Here is a 19,181-nt window from a genome sequence, read left to right as displayed (position 1 = left end):
CTGTCTCTGTCTGTCTGTCTGTCTGTCTGTCTGTCTGTTTCTCTCTCTAACTCTCTCTTTCTGTGTGTGTGTGTGTGTGTGTGTGTGTGTGTGTGGGTGTGTGTCGATTCACAGGTAGCTGTGATCACAGAGCCAGGGTTGTCAGATTTCTGAGAAGCTAAACTGCCAAATCCACATAATTTTATGCCTAATATGCCAAATGAAAATAAAAATATTTTCAAGAGTGCCCCGCGGCAGCAGACCGATAAGGTGTTTTGCCAGGGGCTATGTGCGCATGCCCACGCAGGCCTACCGGAACATGTACCACAAGAGGAACAGTGACTTCAAAGCATACAGTGGTCTCTTATATCACATGGAAGCCTCATATCACGTGGAAGCCTAGCAGAGAGCTCAGGATTTCGTCAGTGTGATGGGACAGCGGAAACCTGCCGTTAATATGCAGTTGAATCCTGCCGCAGCAGAAAGAATTGCCACAAACAGGAAGTTGTTGAAATCTATTACTGGTACATTCTTTGTGGAAGGCAGATTGTGGCACTTCGTGGACGTGTAGATTCAAATAAAGATATCTTCATAGAACCACACCGACATCCTGGAAACTTCATCTCCTACTTGAGATATCGAGCCCAAGGCGGTGATTATCAACTCTGGAATCATTTACAGAAATTTAGTGGTAATGCCGCCTACACATCGACGACAGTCCAGAATGAACTGATTTCTATCACTGGCCGGCAAATACAGGATACTTTCATTACTGACATAAAAAAATATATATAAATTCGTTTTTACTCGATTTGTGCAGATTAAGCAGCAGATATTTCCAACCACGAACAGCTCAACTTGGTTGTGTGGTATGTAGATTCCCCTCGACATCGTCCAAGAAGCGTTCATGGAGTTCGGTGAGTGTGGTACTGGGACAATAGGACGTGCCATGGCTGACAAAATAATGTACACTATAACTGACAAACTAGGACTCGATGTGGCGAATCTCCGTGAGCAATCTAATGATGAAGCAGGCAACATGGCAGGAAAATTGGATGGTGCAGCTACTCGAGTTCTGGAAGTAGAGCCAAAGGCGATTTACATTCACTGCAACTCCCATACGTTGAACTTACGCATAATGAAGGCATCCAAAGGCATACCAGTGTCCAGTATGATGACTGTTATCAGTGAAGCCAGCAGATTTTTTTTTTAACTCTCCAAAATGCCAGAATCATCTGGAGGGCTTAATAAAGCGGCCTGATGATTGTCAAACCATCCGAACCAAGCTACACGGTGTCTGCAGAACTCGTTCAATAGAACCTTATGATGCTAAGGAAGTTTTCCAGGATCTACTACCTACAGTCATCATATGCTTGGAGGATGTGATGACCTCACCCAATGTGTGGAACAGGGAAACTATCAGTGCCACTCGAAGTTCGTGCCTGTCCATTACACACTGAGAATCTGTGTTCTCACTGATTGTAACCAGTAATCTGTGGTTGGCTACAAAAGGACGCTGTAAGAAGCTAGAAGCGAGAACCATTGACGTCATCCGTGCTTATGAACACGTCGATGATGTCAAACACTTGGTTAGTTCAGTGTGGGAAGATGTCGATTCTTTCCATGATCGATGCTTTGAGCAAGAGAAAGACATTGCTAGAACACTCGAATTGGACGTCAAAGCCCCCAGGAGGTGTGATAGACAGACACTTAGAAACAATGCTCCTGCTGAATCTGTAACAGACTACTACAAACACAATGTTACCATCCCACTACTTGATCATTTTAGACCAACAACTGAATGACAAGTTTTCTTCAGTCCAGAAGAATCCCATTCAGGGAATGCAGACTGCACCTGCAGTTTTCCTGAAATCTGATATTGGAATCAAGAAGTTATCTAAGCAGCTAGTAACATCATACAACCATAATCTTCCAGAGAAGCAGTCACTAGAAGCTGAGCTTAGGATGTGGGTGAGGAAATGGAAAACATGAGATGGTACCTAACAGTCCACGAGATGCTTTGTCATCTGCAGATGAGGATTTTGTTTTTCCAAACATCAAGATCATCTTACGTCATGTATGTACTATTCCCGTGACCAGCTGTGAGAATGAGCGAAGTTTTAGTGCCATGCTTCGGCTGAAGACCTGGCTCAGGAGCATGATGACAAATGAACGCCTAAACGGAACTTGCTTTAATGAATATCCACTACTGATCTTCCAAAAGTCGTTGATGTGATTGCAAGGAAACACAGCCGGCGAATGCAATTTGTGAATCTTCTCTCCAACCATGCTGATGATTGAGCATATAATAACTGAATGTGATTAAGAGCCCAAATGCATGTTATTTTGTTCAGTATGTAACATGGGGCCACAGTTTGACAGTTTTTGCTTATTAAAATCGACTTGTTAATTTATTTCGTTAAGGCCTGTTGCGAAGTATTGTATGTTTGCATCCCGGTGATAAACATATGTAACTATACGTTTTTTTGTTTTCTAAGCGAAGAATGAATAGCATTGCATTGAACAAACTGCAGGTGTCCGAATTTTCATTCGAGTTATACTTAAATAATTTTTGCAATATCCAAGTGCAAATTTTAAAAAATATCAAGGAGGCTCACTATATTTCTCAGCAACCTCGTGAAACTACCCTGGAAAAACCAATGCAGTACACAAGTCCCCTAAACAAAATTTTAGGGTATTGAGACTAAAGGGATCTTAAATAATGCCCCCCAGAATTTGGGCAACACCCCCCTCAAAAAAAAAATAAAAAAAATCCTGTGTTCGCCCCTGAATCGATTCAGCAATTTTTGCTGCTCTGGAGAGTAAACATTGAAAAAATAACAGAGGGCGCTAGTGCGGCACTAGTGATAGGCAAAGTATTTTTGTGCCAAAGGAAGCCAGCAACGAAGATGCATCCCTCCTGAAAATTTAAAGTCTCCATCTCGAATGGTCTCGGAATGCCAGCCTACTAGATCATTCCGCCTTCCCCCCTCCCCCAGGAAAAATTTTACGTTACAATATCAAACTCTACAGACTATCGAGTCCTTAACTAGAAGACTATAACTGTCAGAGACAGTTACTGTTCTCCACCTACAAGAGGACTGTTTTTGTAACACTCATAAACCGTTGGTCAAACTGCCGCCAAAAGTATAGAGACCTGGTCCACGACTAGACAAAACTTCTAGGGCCCAAAAATGCCTCATCTATGGTTTTGCTTTCTCCGTGAGGAAGAACAATTGAAAAATGTCGAAAAATGATGTGTCTCAAATTTCATAATGTCACGCAAGAATGATCTTCACATTTGGTCCATACAAATGTTTGGAAAATAACGTCATCACAAGATTTCCTTTCATGTTCATGTACAATATATAGGATAGTTTGGGAGTAAATTGAGGTTGAAAATTCAATATTTCTGGACATTTTTGACCTGTGGTCTTGAAATGTGTCACTGAATCTGGGTCCGTGTAATAGGGTCATGATTATGTACAGCCACAGAAAAAAAAAAAAAAAAAAAAAAAACAGCACTCATTTGGTGTGATGAAATTTGACAAATTGGACAAGAGATCTGATAATAAACATGCTTGATTGGTATCCCTGATCTGAGCCTTAGGTCCATATTCATAATGGCACTGGAGGTTTAGTAGCACTGCTTTGCAAAGCAACTTATTTTGCTGATTACTTATCACTGCTTTTTACTCTATTTAGAGAGTTTATCAAATTAGCTTTCATAAAAATGATAAAAGAAAATGTTGATGTGTAATTTTCAGAATAAATCTCCAAGTGTTATGAAAGAACTCAAGTCCACTATGAATATGAGCACTGCTCATTCGATGCTCAAATTGTCGAAGCTGAAGCAGTTTCGTAGGCAACACATTCCTTACATTACATGCAAATCAAGAACCGTCCGAGGTGAAAGCCTATCCTAAAATGAACGAACATGCCTACGCGTCATCATTTCTTCCACGATGTTATTATCATCTTCGTCAAACTGGTGATATTCTGTTTCATAATCCATGCACTATATATTCACGGTTCGTTAATGTGGTATACAAATATTATGAGGTCTATTCAGAAAGTAGTCGACCTTAGGCTCATAAAAAAATAAATAGCTAATCTGTCGAGATAGGACACTAATCCTTCTCGAAGTATGCCCTTTCTGGCTTGTTCCATGTAACTCAGCGTTCTTTCCACTGCCTGAAACATTTTTCAAAGTCAGTTTTTGGTATATATCTTCTGAAGGTGCTTCATTGCATTCGTCATAATCTCTTCTCTCGGATGAACGTTGCTCAAGACATGTTGGAGTGTGCAAATCGCGATCCATACTTTCTGAAAACTATTATCACTGGAGATGAGACTTGGGGTGCAAGTATAAACCAAAGCACTGTCATCCCAATGGAAGCATGCAGGGTCGCCTTGGCCAAAAATGGCACGGCTGGTCCGCAGCAAGGTGAAATGCTTGTTGACAGTATTTTTTCGGCTACCGTGGTGTTGTGCATCAAGAATACACACCCGAGGGCCAAACTGTCAACAAACATTAGCACTTCGACTTTATCCGTCGTCTTCGTGACGCAGTTCGCTGAAGAGACCAGACCTTTGGAAAGCAGTAAGTTTGAAGCTGCACCATAATAATGTCTCTGCCCATTCTTCTCAACTGATTCAGAAATTTTTGGCCAAGCACAATATCCCGCAGGTGTGGCTTGCTCCCTACTCATCAGACATGGCTCTGTGCGACTTTGGTTTTCCCCCAGGTTCAAAACTCTGCTGAAGGGTTCCCGATTTCAGACGAGAGAAGAGATCATGACGAATGCAATGAAGCACATGCGGGAAATACGGAAAACAGACTTTGAAATATGTTTTAGGCAGTGGAAAAGAATGCTGGGCTATGTGTGTCAAGTCAGAAGGGGCCTACTTTGAAGGAGTTTTGTGTTCTAGCTCAGGAGGTTAGCTATTTGTTTTATTAGAGTCTAAGATCGGATACTTTCTGAAAAGACTTCGTACAACAACACTACAATACATCCTGTATTATATGCATTGTTCATGGGTTGCATATACTTGACTATAAAGTTTGCCATCAACCCATTCTTAAAATGCTAATGGTGGTTGTTATTGCATCTCAACATGTAAAACAAAATCCGAAGGTGGTAACCTCGGATACGGTGGGTGTCAAGCAGACAAATAGCACTTGATTTCTATATTATCTAGTGGATAATGATTTGCTGTTTTGACACCTTCCTTCGAACATTGTATCATTGTTGTGAGTTATTTGTTATGCACGACATGAAGCTACGGGGGTTATACTATATCAGGAGAGAGAGAGAGAGAGAGAGAGAGAGAGAGAGAGAGAGAGAGAGAGAGAGAGAGAGAGAGATGGCGGGGGGGGGGGAGAAAGGGGCAGAGAGATTGAGGAAAAGATGATCAGGTGTACAAATCCTTACTGCGTAGTCACGTCGTTTTTACCATTATTATAAAGGGTACTGAAGCATTGGGTGCCGATATTTATTTTAGTGGGTGTACATTCTCAATATGTATGATGAAAATCAGAGACAAGAAGTAGTGGAATAATAATAAAGAATGATGGAAACAAAGATCTCCACCTATGGTAATAGGTGGAGGAAAGGAAAAAGCTAGAACGTTGTCAGAGACAGTTACCAATCTCCATTAATTAGAATATTGTTTATTGTAATAACTCGAAAACCCTTGGTCAGTCTGCCACCAAAATGTATACAAATCTAGTCGAGAACTAGACAAAACATGTAGGGCCAAGAAGTGCGTCGTTTCTGCTTTGTTTTTTTCCTGTAGGGAAGAGTATTTGAAAATTTTTGAAAAGTGGGATGTCTCCAAAATAATATTGTTATGTCACAAATGAATGGCCTTCAAACTTTTTCCTTGCAAATGATTGGAAAATAATTTTATCACATGATTTCCTTCCATGTTCATGTATCTATAATAATAGTCGAAAATTCATGATTCTTGAACATTTCTGGACCTATGACGTTGAGAATTAGGTCAAGGTCACTAAAACTGGGTCGTTGCAATAGGACCATGGTGCTGTACATTATTAATAAGTATGATGAAAATCTGAGGCAGAAAGTGACGGAATAACAATAATGATAACTAGAGGGGTATTTATTGGAGTGCATCTCTCTGACAAGGGCAACGAAATTTCCAAACCATTCTTCATAATGGGTTAGGTTTTCTCATCACTGTTTAGGATTTCGCAAAAAAAGTTTTCAGGATTCAGAATCTGTAATACGATCCGGATCGGTCCCCAAAGTTAATATATTGTTCCCTGTGACAAGGGCTAATTATCCACTAGATATGGTGTAAATCCCTTTTTTAGTTTTTGAGTAATCCTGCTAACAGACAAACCAACAAACAAATAAACAAACAGGGATGAAAACATACTCTCCTTCTAGGATATAATGATAAAAATAATGACGGACACAAAGATCCCCACTGATGGTAATAGGTGGAGGTCAATAACTACAGAAATAACCAGACTGGCACCCAATAGAGCACATCTCTCAGAAAAGGGCTCCTTAATTTCCTAATCAGTTTTCAAAATGAGTTAGGTTTTCCCATCACTGATTAGGGTTTCGCAAAAAGTGTTTTCCGAATCCAGAACCTGTAAATCGATCTGGATCGGTCCTAAAAAATAATCTATTATTTTCTGGGACATGGGCTATCTACCCACCATACTTGGTCCAAAATCTTCTTTTAGTTTTTGAGTAATCCTGGTAACAGACAAACAAACTAACAAATGTCGGTCCCGAAAGTCAATCGATTGTTCCCTGGGACATGGTTATCTACCCATGAAATTTGGACCAAATATTTCTTTTAGTTTTTGAGTAATCTTGCTAACAGACAAACAAAGTAACAAACAAACTAGAGGAGCACTTAGTGGAGCGCATCTGTCCGACAAGGGCAACGTACTTTCCAAGCCACTGTTCATAATGGCTAGGTTTTCTCGTCACTGGTTAGGGTTTCACAAAAAAGGTTTTCTGGATCCAGAATCTGTAATGCAATCCGGGTCGGTCCCAAATGTTAATCGACTGTTCCCTGGGACATGGGCTATCTACCCACCAAGTATGGTCCAAATTTCTCTTTTAGTTTTTGAGTAATCCTGCTGAGAGACAAACAAACAAACAGGGGGTGAAAACATGCTATCCCTGCTGGAGAGAATGAGAAAGGAAGGATTGTTTGGAGAAACTGGTAAAGACAAAGAAATAATGAATGAGAATAAAAGAAGATAAACTACACCTCATCAACATTAAAAGTTGGAGAACTTAATGTCTCGAGATCCTTGTAACTAAAAATATCATTATACTCAAACTGATAATTCCGATATAACAAGCTGCAGTCCCAGTTTACTTATGACTGAGATTAAATGTTGTGTTACATTTAGGGTTTTTCAAAGGTCCTACCGAAATGCCACAAACACAGCTATGGTGTGAGCACTTTGATATGAAGTGTGAACTTCTCCCGGTCGCAAGATATATAGTGGGCATGATATAGCCAAGCAGTGTCATGCAAGTATGGAATGACAAACAGTCTCTACATATGCAGTGAGATGACACTGTAACTCGATCTGTTGGCGCACAATAAATCCACAGACCTGAGAAACAACCCTTACAATACCAGAGGAGTGTTATGGCAAGAACTGTAAATGTGTTCAGGTGTGTTGCCATAACAGCAACTCAAGTGGTCGCGGTATCACACGTCTAACTTCATTATTATCATGCCGTGTCAACGACAAACATTAGGCTGGTATCCAACGAAATGTATACATCATTTCTGGACATATTCCTCTTGGAAGCCAACATGCTGTGTGTGTGTTTACAGTCTGGAGAAGGCAAGATCTCTCAAGATCAGTCTGTATAGTCTGCCTCGGGAGCAACCTTAACTAATCTTGACCAAATTGTTACATCTTGAGTTTTTGTGCTTGCGATAACAGCGGCGGTTAGGTATTCAAAATTATCATAACTAGTCAAGATAATTTGACTTTTTTCCTGTTAACACCCTCTACTCCTCCAATAACTCCAAGGAGTTGCGTTTTTGCCCTGAAGTAAAAATATAAAGACCAAGATCATACCTACAGCTGCACATCTTACGTGCATAAAAAAATTCTCCTCCCCTCCTCCATTCCTCTTTTTCCATCTCTCGTCCTGGTTAAAACGAACAAATTTTAAAAATTGTAATTACTAAAAAATTTGCAAGTGAATTTCTTTATTACAAACTTCTAGCTTAATAACTAGTCGCTGTCATATATACCGCGTACTCATCCCATTTAGAATGTGGAAAGTTTCATTCTAAATGAAATGGGCAGAGTCCAGGAATTAGAAAAGCAAAGCTTACATGTATAGTGTTCTAACAAGGATATACTTTGCAAAATAGCAATTCTTTCATTCATTCCCAATCACGTTTCAAACATTCATCCAAGAGTGTCAATAACCTGTACTGTACGATGATTTCTACTTCTGTTTATCGTTAATATTTTCGGACAATTTTTCTCAACTTCCGAATTGGCGCTTATAATAAATGAAGAAAAATGAGACCCAAATCTACATAATCTCATTTAATGTACTTACACAATGAGTTTATATGTGCTACTTTCAGACAAATTCATTCGACATATGAGACACGTTAGCAGTGAAGGGGTCAGATATAATCTCTGCTAAACTACTATACTGAACCTCAAGGAAAACTCTTCAATCAGCGCTTCTCTGGGAGTAGGTCATTTCAAGAAGCTGTAGATATACCGTCATTTCATGTCCCGTAGTCTGCTAGTACCACCATTTTGAACTCCTTTCCGGCTGGATCACAACTACACTGTCGATTAACCCATTTCTGTCTTACTGCTCTCCCCTCCCCTTCCCCTTTAATCCTCTCTCTCTCTCTCTCTCTCTCTCTCTCTCTCTTTATTCCTTTTTTTTTTCTTCTCGTTCTCTCAGCATGCCTGTCTGTCTGTGTGTCTTCTCGCTCATTTCCCTCTCTACACCGACGCTTTCTTTTCCCCTTGATATTTTGTTTTCGTTTTCTTTCACTTCGACTCTCCCGCCCCTAGTCCTATCCCCTTCTTCCTGACATATCTGTATGCCCATCTATGTATCTGTGTGTCTATCTGTGTGTCCGTAGATCTATCTGTGTCTCTGTCTGATTGTCTGTTTGTCTATCTGTTTGGCTACGTATCTATACTGTCGTCATACTTCGTTATTCTGTCGTGTATCAAAGATCGAAACAAAAGTATGAAAAAAGTGCTGAAGAAAGCAGGAAACCCTGAAAGGATATGAGGGTGATCAGTGTAGCGTGTAATATCTATTTTCCGCTTAATGCCACAAAGGGTTGTAGTTTACTGATGTCCTTTGGGTGTAAGAGACAGGGAGTTCCAGATAAAGAACCCACCGTACCCAACATGTGAGGGAAGTATTTTTTTTTTCTTTGGTTAACAAGATCATCTCCTTCTGTGTAACCTGGGTTAGAAAGTATGCATTAGCACTAAAAATTATCAAAGCTTAAGTTTGCTAATAACGTAAAAAAATATGTCAGGCACACACCTTTTACACACAGCATTGTTGCCATGAACTCTCAGCTGGCATGCCTCCAGATTGACAGTATATTCTTCACTGTTTGTCCTATTTTGTCCAACTTTTTTCTTATAAAATTTCATTCGCATTGCTAAGTCTCAATCAATATTCTCGTCTGAAATAGTTTTCCATTCTCTGTCTTTATACCTGATTGTTCTTTTTTATACCTCCACATCACCACACACTCTTCCCACCTGCCTCCCCATCACCACAAAACTCACCTACTTCCTCATCACAACACAACGCCCTCCCACATGCCTTCCCATCTCCACACAACTCCCCACCTCCACATCACCACACAACGCCTTCCCTCCTGCCTCCTCGGCACCACAACCAAAAACATTGCGAACCCCATATATCTGCATAGAATATTAATGATTTAGAATTTAGAATCACCTAAATTAGTATGCTGAATTCTGTGATTACCTATGTACACACACACACACACACACACATATATAGTGTATATATATATATATATATATATATATATATATATATATATATATATATATATATATATATATATATATATATATATATATATATATATATATATATATATATATATATATATTTAACCCACTGGAGCCCAGTGTCCAGAGTATTGGACAGAACTGGGATTTTTCAAGTCTTTATAATGTAGGGAACCCCCAGGTAGGGACATATGAGCTTCGCGACTATGAGCCGATAGGCTGAGGGCGGTACGCTTAGTGCCCTCCCAGTGCAATGCCTCGCCCAGCACCCCTGGGATCCAATGCGATATATATATATATATATATATATATATATATATATATATATATATATATATATATATATATATATATATATATATATATAGTCTAGACAGCCCAAGTTTGCCCAGTTTAATGGGCCACGCTTCCATTCACTCATCATTCAAGCTCCCGGAACCCTGGTTCTATCTGAAACGCCAAAAACTTCCACCACATTCCGTAGATTCAAATAAACGTATCCGACAGAGTCAATCCGAATGCTGTCACGTTGAAAAGGGGTGCCAAATCCCTGATCATGTGCTTCTTCTCGCAACATTCATCCAGCCAGCTCGATCTCTTGTCACTACCCTAGCCTCACCGACTTCCATACCTTTCTCCCGCACATACACTCATCAACCATATCCCTGTACCTTCTCCTTGGCCTACCGTGCCTCCTCCCTTCTTCAAATTCTCTCAGATATACCTTTTTTCCCACTCTATTATTATCCATTCTTTCCATATGACCGTGCCATCTCAGTACACTCTCTGGTGTTCACAGACTTCCCCACTCCGCTTCTTTCACGAATCACATTATTTCATAATCCTGTCAACTCTCTGTACTCCACATACATTTCTCAGCAGTCTCATCTTCACTGCCCTCCCTCATGACTTTTTCAAGTCACATCATAGTCTCACATCCTTATGTTAAAGTTGGCACTAATGCTCCTTCATGTAAGTCTCGTGCAGCTGCAACACTCAAGCCTCAGTTTCTTATCAAAGCCTTCATTGCACCAGCTACTTTCCTTTCTTGTATCACTCTACTTTCAACTTCACTTCTTTTTCACATTTTCCTCTCTTTTCTACCACTGTACCCAGGTATTTGAACTCTCTCACCAATCCCAGTCACTCTCCATTCACTGTAACATCACACTGGGAGTCACCTTCTCTCTCGATTACCATCACTTACTCATCTCTACATTTACTCTCAAGGCACGACGCTCACAGACATCAGCAAAACTCTTCACAAGTCTACCAAGCTCTTGTCCGGTATTTGCAATTAGAAGTGCATCAGCAGCATACAAAAAACTTGGGATATTCTATCCATCACCATTCATTACCAATGCCATCCCTCTCTCCATTACTCATGTTTTTACCTCTCTCATCACTCCATTCATATATATATATATATATATATATATATATATATATATATATATATATATATATATATATATATATATATATATATATATATATATATATATATATATATATATATATAGATCCATCCATCCATCCATCATCTAATCCTACGTTGCCCCATGAGGAGCGTAGAAGCCCGGGGCTAGGAAAGTTGGTCCTGGCATTTAAATTGACAGTGACAAGCCTCACTCATCCTTGAGTGTCATTACGTGAGCAATAAACCCCAACCTTCCCTTGGATATAAACCTTCACCGGCTAAATCCAATTAGAGCACCTTTATTACCCACTAAACCACCAGGAGCCAAAATTTGGTTATATGGTTACCACCTAGCGTAGTAAATGGTTTCCTGGTGTACAGGAAGCCATTTGGCTTGTCACTCAGTGTAGAGTCACCCAAAGGCAGAAGGAAGACGAAAGAATGAAGGAAAGAAAGACAGAAGAGGATGGATGGAAAGAAGGATGGAGGAGAGGAAAGGGCAGACATCCGAGAGCAACACTACATCAAGTGAGTGGATTGTGAGCGCCCCCACCTATCACACACACACACACACACACATGAATATATATATATATATATATATATATATATATATATGTAAAAATAAAAAATATATATATATATACACACACACACTAAATATATATATATATATATATATATATATATATATATATATATATATCTATATATATAGATGTATATATATCTGTCTATATATATATATATATATGTGTGTGTGTGTGTGTGTGTGTGTGTTTTACGCCAGGTACCCCTTTTTTGGATAAGGGCTAAGACGTTGCCCCTGGGTAGAGGACTTTGGTTTGGAGCGTGTAGCATTTTATGACCGGATGCCCTTCCTGATGTCTACCAATGACCCTTGAGTGGATTTGATCTTCCGACCCTTTGGTCAGAGCATATATATCATCAGATCAGCCGTTTGTGTCCACTGCAGGACCAGCCTATCCCTACCGAAGTGGGGATGATACAGCCTATTTATCTCTACCAAGTGGCTTAGGCTGTCTAGTAGAGCATGTATGTAGGGTAAGAAGTGCTTGTAAGTGTGACTGTTGAGTTGGAATGGCTTTGGATATGTGTGTAGTCTGTGAACCAAGTGTAATCGGCCCGTGCAAAACGACTGGGTGCAAGCATACTTTATAGTATGTGACACAAGATCAACCACAGCACCCCTTATGTCCACCAAGCAGTGCATGGCCTGATGAATTTTCCCAAAGTTTATTACCCTGGCGGGGTGTGAATCCTCGTTGTTCAGTGTACGAAAACGCACACTCCACCACTGTACCACAGAAGCTCCATATATATATATATATATATATATATATATATATATATATATATATATATATATATATATATATATATATAGAGATATATATATATATATATATATATATATATATATATATATATATATATATATATATATATATACTAGGTACCCACAATACACTAGTTCAGAGTACGTGATCCTCATTGTATGCGAGAACCTATTTTTTTCGACTTTTAGTGTATTTTTTAAAAGTACACGAATTTACCTCATTTTGAGCGAGACGGCCAGCGAAGAGTGACCTAAACCATGGGTTACCCCAGTTACACGACATGGCCATCCCAAGAAGCGAAAAACGGTTGCTTACGCTCCGCCCACCTTGTGAAGTCGATGATGCACATTCGTCATGTGATGCCCAAATGCGCCGCTTGGAGGGTGGTGAGAGAGGCCCAGCAGCGGAAACTTGCACGCTCAGAGGGTACACTCGCTGTTCCAGTAACATTCTCATCTACTCTAAGGATATTGTTTTGTGAGCCACGGTGTCTGCCCCATCCTCGGGAAGGAAGTGCATCACCCATGCTATGAAGATGTAAGTCATTCGGAGGAAAGAGAGTGGGAAGGGTAACACTGCTATTGGGAAGGAACTCGGCTTGGCGGAGTCAATGGTGCAAACAATATGGGCGAACAGAGAGGTCATAAAAAAGACTGTTAACACGTATGGGATGACGGCACTGGATGGGAGAAGCAGGTTAACCAACTGGGCAGTAATTCTCATGGAGCGGTACCTGGTGGCATATATCCTTAGGAAGGAGATGGAAGGAGTTCCACTGAATGAGCACTACATTTAGGACCAGGCCAAGATTTTCTACAAAGCTGCATCTGTGACGCTTGGTGTCAAAAAACCCTTCAAAGCATCTGTGGAATGGTTATGCCAGTTCCTGAATAGGAAGGAGCTACATCACATCTGCATCACCGGCGAGCATGCATCAGCGGATGAAATGGCAGCTAGGGACTATCCTGCCATCCTGAAGGGGATAATCAACAAAGGTGGCTACAGCAGGCACCAAATTTACAACATAGATGAAACAGCCCTATACTACAAGGCTATGCCGAAGTCTACCTATGTCAGTAAGCAGCAGCACCAGGCCTGGGGAAGAAAAATGGACAAGAGCAGGATAACAGGCATGTTCGCTGTGAACTTATCAGGCTCACACAAGATGCAGCCTGTTGTGCTTCATACCACAGCACACCCCAGATATTACAAGAATCTCTGCTGCATGGATGATAGCGGGGTGTACTGGTACAGCAACTCCAATCGCTGGATGATGAGCAGCTTCATTTCTGAGTGGCCATTGCGGCACTTCATCCCTGACTCCAAGGCTAAATCCCAGGAATTTGGCATCCACTTCAAGGTGCTCCTCGTCCTCAACGATGCCACAAGTCATCCAACCTGGCTAGCAGACCTCAGCAAAGAGTGCAAAAGTGTTTTTCTGCCACCCAGAATGACCTCTCTCATCCAACTGCTAGACCAGGAGTTAATTGCAACAGTAAAGCAGCTATACCACCAACGCCTCTACGATCATCTCCGCAGCAAGACCGACACCTATGAGGAACTGCAGGCAGTTCTTGAGTTGGAAGTGATGTAATGGATGCAGAGGATGGTTTGGACTCATCAGCTGCTCCACCCGCTTCACCTGCTCCACACACAGCACCCGCACCACCAGCTACAACTCCAGATAAGACTTTTATGACTTTTTGGTGATCTTTCAACTTCAAGGATGCCATGACATTCCTGTTGTCCTCTTCGGCAGATATAACCACTACAATAATTAACCATGCTTCGTGCCTCCTTGTACTGCACCTGTGTGAATTCGCACTGGGAAGCAGCTTTCAGTCTCTGGCTGCTGTCAAGGCAGCCACTCTCACAACTGCACAAGCTGTGCCCGGGTTTCAGGATGTCACGCTGGAGGAGATCAGGGGCTTACATTCGCCAGCAGTGGAGCAGGATCCCCAGGAAGTCGTGCAGTGAGTGGACGAGGCCGACGCAGAGCAGGAGATTGTAGCAGAAAAGCCAGCAACACCTGTGATGGAGAGTGAAGTTTTGTCCATGATGGAGACCAGCTGGGTACTGTGTGCCCTTGATAAATTCAAGGAAGAATTCAAGGACATCGAACACTCTCAACTGTGAGTGGTGGAGGTGATGACTTCACTGGACAGAACCTTCCACTACTACACTGACAAGCACAACCAGGAAGTAAACAGACGAAACAAACCCTCATCACCCGTTACCTTCGGCATGAAGAAAGTGAGGAATCACTCTGTTCAACACCAGAAGAACCATATCCTGAGGAGGATCAAGAGGATGATGTGATGTCTGAAATGTTAGAAATAGACTTTGAAGGGTTAATGAACGAAGTGAGTGCATTAGGTCGCGAAAGTGTTGAAAGTGCTGGTGACGAGTGTGGTGAGGAAGGTAGAGTATTGAGTGATGCAGGAGAGGCACACTAAGTGCCTCATCCTGCCTCGGATCCCCTTCTTACCTCCATCAAGCCTGTTGTCCTCTTGGGTTAAGGTGAGCAGCCATATTCTTGTTAGTGTAGTTAAGCCATATCCTTGTTGATTTAGTAAGGCCATAATCTTGTTAGTTTACTTTATCTTAGGTAATATGTCTTAGATAGTTTCCCTGTACAGTACAATACTTAGGTCTGAAAGGAGTCTCATGGGTTGCCCATGAAGGGGAGTGCCACCCATATATAATTTTTCCCATAAGTTTATTTATTCTGAGTATGCGAATTCCTAGTACGCGCCGTCCTATGCCGCCTATATACTTGCGTACTGTGGGTACCTACTGTATATATATATATATTTAACAACCATGGGTACATCACACAACCTTGTCACACTTCCACATTGATATGGAACCATTCACTTGGAAGCTCATTTACCCATGCACATGCTTCACTACCATTGTAAATACTCTTGACGGCACCTAGCAGCTTACCATCTACACTGTACATGCGCAAAACCTTCCACAACCCTTCTCAGTCTACTTTGTCGTATGCTTTTTCCAGATCCATAAATTCCATAAACACCTTATACCGTAGTCCTTCTCACAAGCCTTCTTCACTGTCTGTCTCAATGAAAATATTTGATCCACATATTCTCTTCCACTCCTAAATTCACCCTGTTCATCATTTACTAGGACTTCTGATATCTCTCTCGGTTACTTTCTCAGTAATAACTCTTCTAAATAGCTTCCCTACAACACTCACTAAACCTATGCCACGAAAATCCTTGCACTCACATCGCTCATCTTTATTTTTGTACAGGGGTACAGTCACAGCCTTTTTCCACTCTGCTGGCACAGTTTCACTCATCCATGCCTTCTTACATATCTTCAACAAGATCTTCATTCCTCTCTCTCCACTACACTTAATCATCTCTACATGCACCTAATCAACCCAAGATGCTTTCCCAATATTCAGCTGTTTCATAGCGTTCTCCACCTATTTGAGTGTCGCTCTTCCTGGCACTGCATTCCTTCTCTGTACACTCCCCCAAACCAATCATGTTTACAGCGGCTCTGCTCTCTCTATTCCCATTCATCAGGCTTTCAAAATATTCTTTCCATGTGGTCCTTACTTCATCCCTATGGGCTAATAAGCTACCACTTACATCCTTCACACTTTCACATTTCTTTCCTCTGTCACCTCTACATTTCCGCACCGTCTTTCAGGATAACTTCCTATTTTCAGAGTAACATGCATTTATTTTTCCTCGTATAACATCATTTAACTCCTTCTTTTTCCTCTTCACTAGTCACTTTACATGCTTCTTGCTCTCAATACATTCAGTTCTTATTTCAGTTGAACCCCTTTTCTGTAACCACTATACCAAGCTTTCCTCCACTGCTTTCGTAATCTCTTCATCCCACCATGCCGACCATTCTTCTTTGTTGTTATTTTTTTGTTATTTTTGCCACACCACACACCACTTTAGGATTCCTATCTAAGCAGTCCCTATATGCATTGCACAGGCTCTCCAGTCCATTTCATTCGAATTCACTGATGCCAACCGCTCCCGTTTTTTGGTCCTGTATTCATCATCCATTTCTTTGATCCTCAGCTTTTCGACTTTGTCTTTCTCCCTGACTGCTTCTCTCTCTTCTGGTCCACCTCACTCCTTTCAGCTTGATCTTGCATACCAAAATCATATGACCTGACAAACCTCCACATCATCCTCTCACAGCCCTCGTATCAGCAGCCATTCCCAGCATCGACCTCTCCACGAGCACGTAACAAATCAGGCTCCTTTCATCACGATCCCAGTTCGCTCTATACCATGTATATTTATACACGTTTTTATGTTTGAAATTCTAGTTACAAATGCACAACCTCATTTCCTGACACATATCCTTCACTTGCTTCCCATTATCATTTTGTTCTGGTACTCCATTACAACCCATTATGTATCCTCAGACCAGTGCATACTCTTCCATTCATATCACCCATTACGATCACTTTATATCTCTTGGGCAATTCTTCCACTGCTTCAACCAGCTCATCCCAAAACCTGTTTTTCTCTGTCTCACTCCTGTCCTCACATGGTTCATACGCTACAATCACTGCCACTTTCACCTTCTCAAATTTGAACTTGACATACATACATCTCGCACTAACACATTTGTAATCTCTCATTCTCCTCTGCCACACTTCATTTATCAGCAAAGCAATTCCTTCCTTGCATCCTCCTCCTCCATTCATGCCCGATCTTACACATTTCACACCCTCCCACTCCTCCACTTCACAGCCTTTCATTTCACACAATGCCGTCACGTCGTATCTCGCACTCTTGAACACATTCACCACTTCTACGGTTTTGCTGTCCTCATTCACACCTCTCACATTCCACATGGCCATGCGAATCTGCCCATTTGGTTGGGGCCCTGGGCAGGTATTGGGCCCTCTGAGGCTCTCCGAAACGTCAGCCATGATTAAGTGATTTTAGATAGGGGAATCTGGGGGACACTTAACCCGGCCAGAAACCCCAGTTATATTGGAACCATCCATCATAGTAAAAGGTTTCCTGGGTACAGGAAGCCATTTGGCCTGTCATTCAGTGTAGAGACCATAAGGCATCCCAACATTGAGTGAGTGGATGATGGGCACCCCCGCCTACCATATTACATATATATATATATATATATATATATATATATATATATATATAGAGAGAGAGAGAGAGAGAGAGAGAGAGAGAGAGAGAGAGAGAGAGAGGCTTGTTCTGAGGGAACCGCAACTTATACAGGAAAAGCAATACAAGTGTTGCAACGAACAGTATATAAATTATGTCCAGACGTTTCGACATATTCAACAGTGTCATCTTCAGTGGATCTAAAAAGACAAAAAAAAAGACCTCTAAGGTATTTAAAATCCTAAAAGAACTATTTGAGCATGAGCTCATCGTACTTACATAATAAAGAAAAAGTAGTGTTAAATTACAGGGGGAATTAGCTGCACAATTTATTCAGAGGGACAGCAGACAGACAATTGTTTAGGGCCGGTTTTCGTTTATAAACATTCTAGTCTTAGATTCTTACTGGTACATGTGTCTATTATACAGAAATTCTTGGGATCAACAGAAGTATTACAATGATATGAATGCTCTCTTACCGCTGAATGAGGAGGGTGGCTCACAAGGAGACCTGACCTGCTCCACTGACCTCTATGTTCGTCAACCCTTAGCTTGAAAGCTCGTATTGTGCTTCCAATATACCCTGTATGGCAACTAGAATGATCTTATGATTCAGTCATTTTTTCATTACAAAGACCAACTACCGACTGCCCACCGCTCGTCAGTCGTTTATGAATATAAGTGGCCTAGTTGCCATGCAGGGTTTATAAACGAAAACCGGCCCTAAACAATTGTCTGTCTGCTGTCCCTCTGAATATATTGTGCAGCTAATTCCCCCTGTAATTTAACACTACTTTTTCTTTATTATGTAAGTACGATGAGCTCATGCTCAAATAGTTCTTTTAGGATTTTAAATACCTTAGAGGTCTTTTTTTTTGTCTTTTTAGATCCACTGAAAATGACATAGATGAATTTGTCGAAACGTCTGGACATAATATATATACTGTTCGTTGCAACACTGGTATTGCTTTTCCTGTATATCTATCTATCTATCTATCTATCTATCTATCTATCTATCTATCTATATATATATATATATATATATATATATATATATATATATATATATGGATCTGGGGGGTCTCTGGCCTTGATTTCCGCGTGATTGAAGGACGAACAAAGAAACACTTTACTTATATATATATATATATATATATATATATATATATATATATATATATATATATATATATATATATATACAGCGAGAGAGAGAGAGA

This window comes from Coenobita brevimanus, chromosome 105, assembly GCF_032717465.1.
Source record: "Coenobita brevimanus isolate Jiangsu-jjx chromosome 105, ASM3271746v2, whole genome shotgun sequence".
NCBI lineage: Eukaryota > Metazoa > Arthropoda > Malacostraca > Decapoda > Coenobitidae > Coenobita > Coenobita brevimanus.
This window is presented reverse-complemented; position numbering follows the sequence as displayed.